The sequence below is a fragment of the Ostrea edulis genome, chromosome 2 (assembly GCF_947568905.1).
Source record: "Ostrea edulis chromosome 2, xbOstEdul1.1, whole genome shotgun sequence".
NCBI lineage: Eukaryota > Metazoa > Mollusca > Bivalvia > Ostreida > Ostreidae > Ostrea > Ostrea edulis.
Genome location: NC_079165.1, coordinates 15349907 through 15362309, shown reverse-complemented (window position 1 = coordinate 15362309; position 12403 = coordinate 15349907).

Genomic DNA, 12403 nt, shown 5'->3' with positions numbered 1-12403 from the left:
CCCAAAATTCTATTATTTGGCCATTGCATAAAAGGTCAAAGGTCAGCAAAGATGGCACATGACACACTGTCTTATTATAGTATACCCACATACCAAAGACCTAAGTCAAAAGACAAAAAAAGTTATGGACCGGACAACAAAAATGCCCAAAAACTTATATTATTTGAACTCTACATAAAAGGACAAGGTCAAAGGTAATCAAAAATGGTACGCGATACACTGTCTTACAGAAGTGAAAGGACAAAAAAGGTATGGCCCTGACAAACTTTGTATGAGAAGCGGAAGAAGAAGAAAAAGAAGACGAAGAAGAATTCACCGTAAAACAATTTACTCCCATTCTAGGAAGGGTAGACATAACTAATAATTGGGTCAAATGTTGTTTAACGTGTTTCATACTGACTGCTAGGCCGTTCTTGGCACACTGATCTTAACTACGGATTACTCGGTATACCTGATCAAGATATAGGATTCACGATGGGTTTGACGGGTGCTTACTCCTGCTGGACACCTGATTCCACTTCTGGTATAGCCAGGGGTTCGTGTTTGCCCAACTCTCTATTTTATATGTATTTTACGGGCTATGATATTGTCCATTTTTCGTTATCTTCATTTGTCAGGTTGTTGGGTTTTGTTCTCTCTTTTTCTTGTGACTCTGTAATGTAAACATTACAATGTTCTTTCATATCTTCAAAATACTAATTCCTCAGGGATGGAGGGGTGGGTAGTGTCGTACAACTCATTGTATTTTTAAAAAATATGTTTCCAACCTTATAGTTCTAAATTCGTGAGAGATGTATCACGGCGGGTGTGACCGGTCAACAGGGGATGTTACTCCTTCTAGGCACCTGATCCCACCTCTGGTGTATCCAGGGGTCCGTGTTTGCCCAACTATCTATTTTGTATTGCTTATAGGAGTTACGAGATTGATCACTGTTGTTAAGAATTAGCCCCCCCCCCCTCCCCCCTGATTCCATATACGTGGCTTCATATCCTTAAGTGATGGACCAAACTCGTTGACACAATATACATAGTACATACAAATAAGATATAATATATGAATAAAATCGAAGTTATGCACCAAATATGTGGTTATACTGGGTCCTTTCTTTATAATAAGTAAATCTAAAAATGGGAGTCCCTTGTGACTTTTCTCCATGCATTGCAAATTGTATTGAATCGTGTATAGTGTTTAGGAAGGGATGGAATTTATCTAAATCCTCTTCACTCCTGGTCCAGAAGATAAAACAGTTGTCAGAATAACGTTTCCAATTAGCTCGAATATAGTCACTAAAGTTATTGTCGAAAACGTCTGATATTTGGTTATACATTTGATCTTCTAAATATTCCATTACTACAGTTGCATATATAAGGGTAACTTATTTCCCCCATAGCCTTGGTCTGTAGAAAGAATTCATTGTCAAAATGGAAGTGGTTGTTTTCAAGAACTAATTTTAGTTCTTCCTGTATAAATTCTTTAGAAAATCGTGCATTTAATATATCCGGATGCTTATCAATATACCCAGTACATACAAACAAGATATAATATATGAATAAAGTCATGCGCTAAGGGGTGAGTGTCTCACTATGTTGTTTGTTTGAAGATATAACCACCCTTCCCCCAGGGGGAATACTCGCTATAACAAAAAATAAAACGTCGGGGGATATCTCAACATTGTTGATTGGGGTTACAATATAGGAAGTCTTCCCGGGGGGAAGGGGTATTTTACTGTAACGTGTTAGGGTTCGAAGATTTGGATGAGTCCCTTTACTTAATGATATTAATCTTAAACAAATGATTAGGAAACATGCGAGTCAATATATACAGATATATTAAAAATTATATATCCTTATAAAAATGTACGAGTCAGTATATATAGATATTAAGATTTCCTAGCTTTATCATAAAGAGACTATATATCTTGATATGACAGATCCGGGAGTCGGGGAGATGTGTCCTTTTACTGGACAGATCCCTTTTGTCGAAGGACTGATCAAACAAAATAAAATATTAAAAAAACACCAGGTGAACGTCCCCACCTTTAAAATTTTCCCTACCATTATACTAGACACCGTATACTGTTAGTTTCTTTATTCACTGTACCTTCGATTATCCCTTGCCATCGTCTACTTCAGAATGAGTTTCTCGCAAAACAGCCGTATTTATACTACCCGGCGTTCGTTATGCATTGGGTCATATCGTATTGGCATACGATAAAGTCCGGACCACATCAGCTCTATTTATAGATAATAATACATCCCGTGCCCGATCCTAATTCGTCACATTACTATACAGCATCAGTACTTTCTGGATAACTTCTCCCAAGATCAAATGATAAACCCGCTCATAAGTGGATGTAAGTTTAAAAGTATGGCCAATAATTACTTCATACAGGAAAACGGGTAAATAGAAAAAGGAAAGGAGCGGACTTCTCTATTTTTTTAAAAGACGTCCACTTTCCGGTATTTACGTATACAAAAACATGTGTGACATAGAAGGGATCGATTTTCACCGCGGTGGTCATCAATGGGCAAACTCCTCAGTTATGTTGACTAGTTTCAATTATTTGTAATTAAATCTACAACATTCTAGATCTTTCAGTCAATATGGAGCTATTACGGACTTCATTTTATGAGTTGAGACAAGTTCATTTCAGAAATGATATATCATGCTGTACATTCTATGTAATTGCTTGTTGCAATGCTCAAACATTCTGTTTAGTCGCATATTTGATAGTCAGGCCCAACTAAACGTCGAGCAAAAAAAATAGGCATTTTTCTTAATTCACATCTTGAGAAGTATACGGAATTTAGGGATGAACTTTGGTAGTAATGTAGATTGATAATGTATGAATATATTAGAATACAGAGTAGAATTTTATACCATTTATTTTATTGTATTTACATCGGCTGACCTAGGTACCCTATATTGTTTAATGTCCCTCTTGAGAATACTTCACTCATATGGAAGGGTATCCTATATTTAGAGTTCTTTGATAGTAAATTCGACCCCAAACGATGCCTGTGTCTGACATGTGATGTAAAATTTCAGTTTTACTAAAGAAATTTCGCGATTAAATGAATACAAAATTTGCATTCCCTAGGACATTAAGGTAATTCCACCCTCTAGAATAATAGTTTAAATCTTTTATTTGATTGTTAATTCTTGAAATAATATATCTTAGTAAGAAATAAAGCTGAAAAATAAGTGTGTTGCGTTGTCATTAAAAAGATTATCAATTAGCAATTATAACTGTTGTCAACGTCAGAAAATTGCACTTTTCTTTAAACAGCATGATCAAAATTTCACAAAAACTAATTGCAATGATATGATAATGTTCATAACAATTTCATGAAACTGTATCTTTAAAAAAATATACAAAATGTTGGTGAAAAATAAAGGAAATCTATCGCATAATGGACTTGACAAATAATTTATTGCCCTTGGATTCAATATTTTGAAACATATTATTGATTATTCATATATAACTTAGACTTTTGAAATATTCTATAGTTAACAAGATATTTTACAATAACTATTGACAAAGACTCCAACAATATCTGTGTTCCTCTCACGCATAAATCTTTTTAAATCATTGACTTTGCGAATTCACAGGAGGGTGGAAATACCTTAATTGTTTTTCTTATATTTGACAATAGGTCATTGACGACTGAGATAAAACTAAATGACATAACTTGAAAGAGCTTTAAAAATGTTTTCATTCTACATGAAGTGACATCAATTAACACTGCTATACTGCTGTGATACGTCTAAGTGACATCAAGTGTGACTTGTTATATACATCCATCAAACATTCACCTCCTCCTTCTACACATACTCTATAACTCTCACACAAAACCTATAATAAAAAACTATACACCTTAAATGATTTGACCATTTCTACGAAAACGATTAATACAACGATCAATGATCAGTCTTAGAATTTCCCCCACAATTCTCTATTTCCATACATTTAGACGACAACAAACGAAAAGATCAAAAATTTTCTATAAAAAGGATATAATGAATAGTAATCAATCTTTAAAATCCCATGTGTATTGATACAATGTATTGATTGATTATGCTGCTGATATTGTAAATAATACATATGAAAGTACATTTGAATACAACGAAAGATGCTTTTGGGAAACTCAATAATAGGTACAATGGACTATGTTTGTCCGTTTCTTTATTGATCTTATAGTGACAATACTACATAACTGAAAATCAAAGAAAGGCGAAAACAACAAACAGTGATATAAACATATTTGATATGAAGTTAGTTGTAGTGAGTACTGTTAATTATATATTATCGCTTTAATATTATTTCTATTGTAACATTAGATATACTATAGAGTTAGTTGCATTGTATCAAGTTCTATTCTAATGTCAGAATGAATATGAGTTACCGTACCTATACTGTATTCCTAAACTACATAAAAACCCTTACAAACAAAGATGCATTGCTGGATCCAGTAAGTGCTCTACCAACCTCTTATCTTTGCTCATCACGAAAATATTAACAGCTGTGAAGGAGAAACTGCAAACTTACTGTGCGACTACATATGCAAGAAGTAGTGTTAATCAAATGTGGATTCTAAAAAAGTCGAAAGAACCTTTAGGAAACTTGAAATCGCAAAACTTTTCCCAAATTAATAACACCAAAACCTATGATTTTTTAACACTTTACGCCACCATTCCTCACAATGAATTAAAGACTTGACTTTTTGACAGCATAGACGGTTGCTTCTTCAACATAAAAAAGAAAACGCAAATATTCCAATCTAGTGATCAGTCATCTAAAAAATATTTTGTTAAACACCACTCTGATTCCACGCACACGTACTCTGAAGTTGAAATGAAAAAATATGCTGGAGTTCCTCATCGACAATATCTGCGAAGTCTTTGGTAATCACGTCTTTCAACAGTCTGTTGGAATATCCATGGACACGAATTGTGCCCCTTTGTTAACTGACCTGTTTCTATATTCCTATGAAACAGAATTTATTCAAACAGTTCTACGTGAGAAGAAACCATCTCTTGCTTTGGCCTTCATATCGACATTTAGATATAAACAATTATTTTCGTTTCCCTTCCCTTTAAAAGTTCTGGCAACAGGTGATACATATGGCTCTTTTTCATACCACACTGGCACTTCGATAAGTACATATTTACCATTTAGCTGTTTGTCTCTTATTCTACAAGTTTTGTCATATTTTTACAGCCCTTCTTACTTTTGATTACATGTTTACATTTAAATATCCACCACGTGAATGTCCTACATCCATAGGCATATTACGAAGTAGTTCCAAATTTAGGATCAGAAAACTGCGATTTTAAAATATTTTGAGTAAGCAACACTTTAATTGCACCAGAAGAATTTCATAATATGACTAAATATTTAGTCCAATACGAAAATGTTGGATATTAGAAACTTTTACAAGATTTCTGTAAAAAGCCGTTAACAGATGTGTAGTGCGAGTGTCGGAACTCTGGGTAGAGAATGCTGCGTATGGTCCGCTTTTAAATCGAGGTAAGCTACTGACAAACAATTTGATGGTACACGTATTGCAACAGTCTTGATTGAAGTCAGCATTTCGCAAATTTTATGGTCGTTATAACGATCTAGTTCGTTAATACTAACTACTATTGGGTTAAATGCTGTCTGACGTGTTTCATACCAATTGTTAGGTCGTTCTTGGCACAGTGATTTTGACTACGGATAACTCCGTTTACCTGATCATGATATAGGGTTCACGGCGGGTGTGACCGGTCGACAGGGAATGCTTACTCCTCTTTGGCACCTGATACCACCTATGGTGTGTTCAGGGGTCCGTGTTTGCCCAACTATCTATTTTGCATTGCACATAGGAGTTATGAGACTGATCACTGTTCGTTATATTTACCTTTCATTTGTTGCATTTTAACTTTAGTAACATTGGATTGTTGTTGAATTTTTTTCACCACAATATGAAATTTAGTCTTGAAGATGTCAATTAAATTAAGAGTACCACGCAGCTATATAATGTTACTCATAAGAGTTGCAGGGATCCTCTGCTTGTAATAAATGAAGCTGAATCATTTATCGCTGATGTGCTCATTCTATAACGACGCATTTAAGATAAGTGAAGTGCATCTATGAACAAACATTTACTTCCTAGTTTGACACATAGTCCACAAATCACAGAGAAGATGGAGGGACGGAGAGTTCTATTCCTTGTGATCTAGTATTTAATCCATCATGGTTTGTAACATAGCGCAATCGAATGTTTGAACCAATTAGTATAACTGTTTAAAACAAACATTACTAGTAACATAGATGTTGTATGTGCTTTAATACTGTCCGACTTCAAACTAGATAATGAAATAATTTTAGCTCACCTCCACAAATTCATGATGCACAAAACAATTCATATAGCTCAACTTCACGAATTCATAATGGACAAAACACGAATTCATAATGGACAAAACACGAATTCATAAAGAAACAATTCATTGAACTCAAATCCACAAATTCATACTGCAAACTAGAATTTATTTAAGCTCATTTCAACGCATTCATCTTGGGAAATAAAAGTTCATTTTAGATCACCTTCAGGAATTCATATTCAACACTAAAATTCAATTTTAAATCATATCCATGAATTCATACTTCATCACGAAGTTTATTATTACGACCACAAAATCATACTACACAGTGAAATATATGCTTTAGCACATCTCGATGAATTCACAGAGAATTTCCCATTTTTTTATTTTATTGAACATATATGTAAAAGGCAAACAAACAATTCAACTTGATGACAAACTGAATGACTTAAGGTTTTCTATCGCCAACTTCCCATATTTATGTAGCTGTATTTGTTCCCTTTTCACATACATGTACATATGATTTGTGTATCTCAACGCAGGGACATGTTCTGCGTATGATCAGTTTTTGAATCGTGGCATTCGGGTCTGTAACACGATGAAGTAGTCGCAGGGTGCGAACTGGACAATTGTAAACCCCGACTGAGAACATTTGACTCTCAAAATTGCAGAAGCAGGCATGCTCTTTTTTTTAAATAGTCATGTTTATTTTACTTTGCATAATTGATTATTTATTCATCATTTATATCTGACATTTGCTTGGTTTTGATAAATGTATTAAAATAGATCGATATAATTGTTAAGTTTTTAAGGATCCCCAATCTATAATTACGAACCACGCAAGGGAATCCCCAACATTCTAGTAGAAAGCAGAGTTGTTTTTTATACGATATAGCTCTGATTTTTAACCAGTAAAAAAGCGTTTTACATTTAATATTTAATGATATGTGAAGGACCACTCGTTATCCATAATAAACGTCTTATATTTGACGCTGTGTCGACATCCAAACGGACCTCCATGATATAATGCAATCTTCCTTGATTAATAAATATCGTACATTTCATTAAAAAACTACTTTCGTTTTCGATAAACTACCATGAAATAGCAAAAATGAGAGAAGAGTGGCGGATATGCTTGGCGGATCTATGCCAGTTTTCTTTTTCTTTATTTCAAATGACGACTTAATGAAAACACGATATATCCGTTGTTTATCGATGCTTGATTTTGATCTAACAAAAGAAATACATTTTGGCATTTATTGAATAAATGAAATATGCCTATCCGTTTCTTAAATCCGTGATATCACCTTATGAACATTTTCTGAACAAAGCGAGGCTTAGCTCTACAATCACATACTCAGGCCTTTCCTGCAAGCCGAGAAGTTGTGATTGGTTTACAACATGATTAGCATAAACGTGTATCGGTGTTCAGTGTTAGACATTGTGAACTTTTTTTATTATAATTTATTAATTTTTTAGTTCACAAATATTGACATAAGACAGAAGAACATTTGTCATTTTTTTGCTAACCACTTTCACGCACTTTCATACCCACACTCATACTTTTGTTGGTAAGTGCTTGCATTTTTAATATAATTGTAAGAGAAAAATGATAACAATACAGAGCTCAAGTAAATAGATAAAAGTACATGTGGCTTCAAAAGTAGAAAAAAATATTGCTTGAAATAGCAAAATTATGATTTATTTTATGTTGTCAAAGTGTTTCCATACGTGCCAAGTATTTTCAAATTTTTGTATTTCTAAATTCTGATACGCAATACATTTTTCAACCTTGTATTTGTTGTATAGATAGAACAATAGTTCCAAGAATCTTGGCAATTTGAGGGGTTTTTTTCAAACAAGAAAAATATATTGTTTTGTATATAGGATAAGGAAATTTACAATTATGTTGCCTTTCGACAATGGGAGTTCACCTAATAAAATATTAAGTACATTAAAACCTATTCTTTTGGAAGGTGTTTTATAAATGTGCATGCTCAGATTGCTCCATAATATAGATATTTTTTTCACAGCCAATGAAAATGTGTTGAATTGTGTCAACTTCATCATTACAAAAGGTACAACAATCAAAAGACACAACATTGATTTTTTAAAGATAATAATTGACAGGCAAAATTCTATGAAGTATTCTATATTGTGACCATTGGATAGTAGAGTCCTTGGTAGTCTTAAAACATACAGTAAAAGCATCCTTAACACATATTTCTATTCCATAAGCTACCAGATCTAAATTCCACTTTGAAACAGAAGTAGGTATATCATGGTTTACATTTAACTGTTTGTAAACAGATTTAGTACATTTAGTTTGCAAAATCAAAGGTTTATAATATAATGGAATATAAGGTGTAAAAGATCTATTGAATAAACTTTTGTTTTCAAACAATTTCAGATGAGTTGATATTGAACTCAATACACTGTTGTATTGTAATATACAAACTTGGATATCAAATCTATGTTGAAAAGGGTTATGTGATAAAAGATTCCCTTTGTCATCTAGGAAATCGTTCATGAGTTTTACACTTTTTTTATACCAGCTTTTGATAAACAGTGTTTTCATTCCCACTCTAATATTTGAATTATACCACACAGGAATGCTGGGATAGGTTTCCTTGTAGAAATTTTTGTCAAAGGATTTTATTACATGGAGCATAGAATTAAGAACATCTTGTCAAAAAATATTGTTTTCTGGAATGACACATTCAGAGATAAATGCATCTCCAAAATCAAGTAATTTCTGAGCAAAATCATGACCATTAATTGCTTAAAAAATATCTACCCAGGATTTATTTCCCATCAATAACCTTTTCAACCATGAACATTTTAAAGACATGATACAATTGTTGATGTCAACCATTTTTAGACCTCCATGTTGGTGGTCTTGAGTTACAATAGAACGTTTTACTTTGTCACATTTTCCATTCCAAATAGATTCAAAAATATCTTTACTCAATGAATTAATTATCTCCTTTTTCGGTGCTGGTAGTGATAGAAATAAATGGTTTATTTTCGGAATAATTAATGTTTTAACCACTTTAACCCGACCAATTGGTGTTAGAACTCGCCATTTTCAATGTTGTAGCATGCTCTTTATTTTAGGAATCTGTATGTTGTAGTTTAAATATGTAATTTGTTGTAAGTCTACTGAAAAGTTAATACCTAATAAATTAAAAATTGTTGAACCCCAGTCAAGTTTCCATCTAGTGTGATGATAGACCTGATTTGAAAACTTTTAAGATCGGATCCAAACAATTTTTGTTTTTGAGTTGTTTACCTTTAAACCAGAAAGTTTAGAGAAAAATTCTAAGGTATCTAATGCTGTAAAAAGTAACTTAGGTGTCCCATCAAGAGCAAATGATGTATTATCTGCATATTGACATATCACAATACCTTTTATATCCTTATTTTGTTTAATTAAAACTGCAAGAATTTCTACACAAAGGAGGAACAAATAAGGTGCAACAGGGTCGCCTTGTCTACAACCCCTTTCAATATTGAATTGAGTAGATAAAAACCCACTCTGTAACACTGCAGCCCTAAAATTTGTATTTAGAATCTTCACCCATTCAATAATGTATTCACAAAAACCGAAATATCTTAATACTTTATATATAAATGACCATGAAATGGAGTCAAAAGCTTTTTCAGAATCAATTAAAACCAATAGTCCTGGTATATTTTTACTTTGTGTATAATACATAAGATCATCGATAAATCTTTTATTTTCTCCAATATATCTTCCCTTTATGAATCCAGCCTGGGTGTCTGAAATAAGATGATCTAAATTAGACTTGATTCTGTTACTAATACAATCTGAAATAGGTTTATTCAAGACATTTAACAATGTAATAGGTCGCCAGTTTTTTTTAAAAATCGTCTAGATTTATCACCTTTTGGCAAACATGAAATAATCCCCAATTGCTGAGAGATGGGAAGCTCTTTTTTAGAGAAAATACAGTTAACAGATTTTAATATGAGTTCTGTCAGATCTGTCCAAAAAAAAATAATGAAAAATTCTACACTATATCCATCACTACCTGGAGATTTATTGTTTTTCATGTTTTTTAATACTTCAAACACTTCTTTTTCAGATATTGTTCTTTCCAAAGATTCTGAAATATTTTTGGCCAACTTTGGAACACAATTTTGAATAATTTTGTTAAGATCTAAATCTAAAAGTTCCGAATCTTTATTTGTTTATAGAGTTTGGTAAAAACATTTAACTATATCAAGTATATATGCCTGGTCATATATCATACCATTTCCTTTAACTTCTAATTTTTTAATAGTTTTATTCAAATAATTGCGTTTTTCCAGATTGCAGAAATACCTTGTTGGTTTTTCCCCTCCGTCTATCCATCTAGCTTTAGATCTTATGCTATGACCTTCCATTTTCTCTTTTCTGAAGTTTTCTAAAATCAACCTCTTTTCTTCAATAAGATACAAGTCTATTTTTTCCTCAGTTTCTAAGTGACCTATGTCTTCAAGTAGAGACATTTCTTGCTTTTCCCTTTGTTTTTTCTTGTAGGAAGAGTATGAAATTGGACCATAAATGTTAATAAGAGTGACCCTATTATCCTCTATTGTTAAGTCTAGGGCAATTAAATTTCCCTCTTTGTCCCTCTTTTCTTGGTGTACCTTGAATTCAAAATTATTGTTAACAAAATAAGGCCACCCCTCTTGCATTTGATTTATAAGAGTTGAAGAAACATGTATAGCCCCACATGGCTTCAATATATGGTTCTGCTTCAGGAGTGAAGTGGGTATCTTGAAAACTTATTATAGAATAACCTTTCCGTCTATAAAGATTTAACACATCTTGACATTTTGATAAAGTAGCCAAGCCCTGGCAATTCACAGTAGCAATTTTTATGGAATCAACCATTTTCTAAAGTAAAAAGACTAATATATAACATAAAACATTGCCTAATTGCTAATGGATATTGTAAGCAGACACTTACCGACATATACATATTTTAAAAAAGTTAGCATCTTTATTTGTAAACAAAAAATACTCTCAACCACTTTCACACATCTTCCACACTTGTAAACAAAACCTTAACATTGATCCCGAATGTATTTAGTTTGAGTTCCGATCCCGATGACAAAATATAGGCGCGGATTTTAGGTTTGTCTCCGCAAGAATAAACACACTAGCGCCGGTGTTTAAGTTTCTCATTAACATCATCCAAAATGTCGAATTTATGTATGTTTCCGCTACCATCGATGGCGAACACTTTACCATTGAAGTACCATGCTGAATGAATCCTAGAGTCTTCGTTTAGGTCGCGGATGAGTTTGGCGTTCATGGGTGTTATATGGTCGTGCATAATGAAGTGTTTCTTCACTTTTTCCTGTGATCGATTCTTTATCACTCTTATGTTTGTTTCTGGGTCACGAAATTTGGCTATTACCGGTCTTGGACCCTCCCTCACTCCACCTGGTACCCGATGAGTGGCCACAATATCTACAGGTGCCAAATCGATATTGACCGACTCTCTGAGGATGTTGTACAAGTCCTCACGCAATACATTGTGAACTTGGTATTTGACTTATTTTAAAGATTTGAACATCACCATAACGTTTAATTCGTAAGTGAGAGACCCCTATTAGAAGAAGGAAGACCGTGGGATGTTTACCATTAATAGAATCATTAAAGGATATTGATGTTAGAGTTAATTCAGCATATCAAACAAGAAGATAGAAGAGAGTGAAATGTTATATATTTTATATTTGTTATTTCAAATTTGATAAGACACAACAAACAACAACCATGTCATCAATATGCTTTACACAATATATTGGGATCTCATTTACAAAAATTCTGAAAGATTTTATTCGTCTAAAAACATCTGATGGTTGACAATCCTTCTGGTGTTCCTAATTTCACCCTCTGGCATTTGTGACAATCCCCTATCATTGGGTCAAATGCTGTCTGACTTGTTCCATACCGATTGTTATGCCGTTCTTGACACACTAATTTTGACTACGGATAACTCCGTTTACCTGATCAAGATA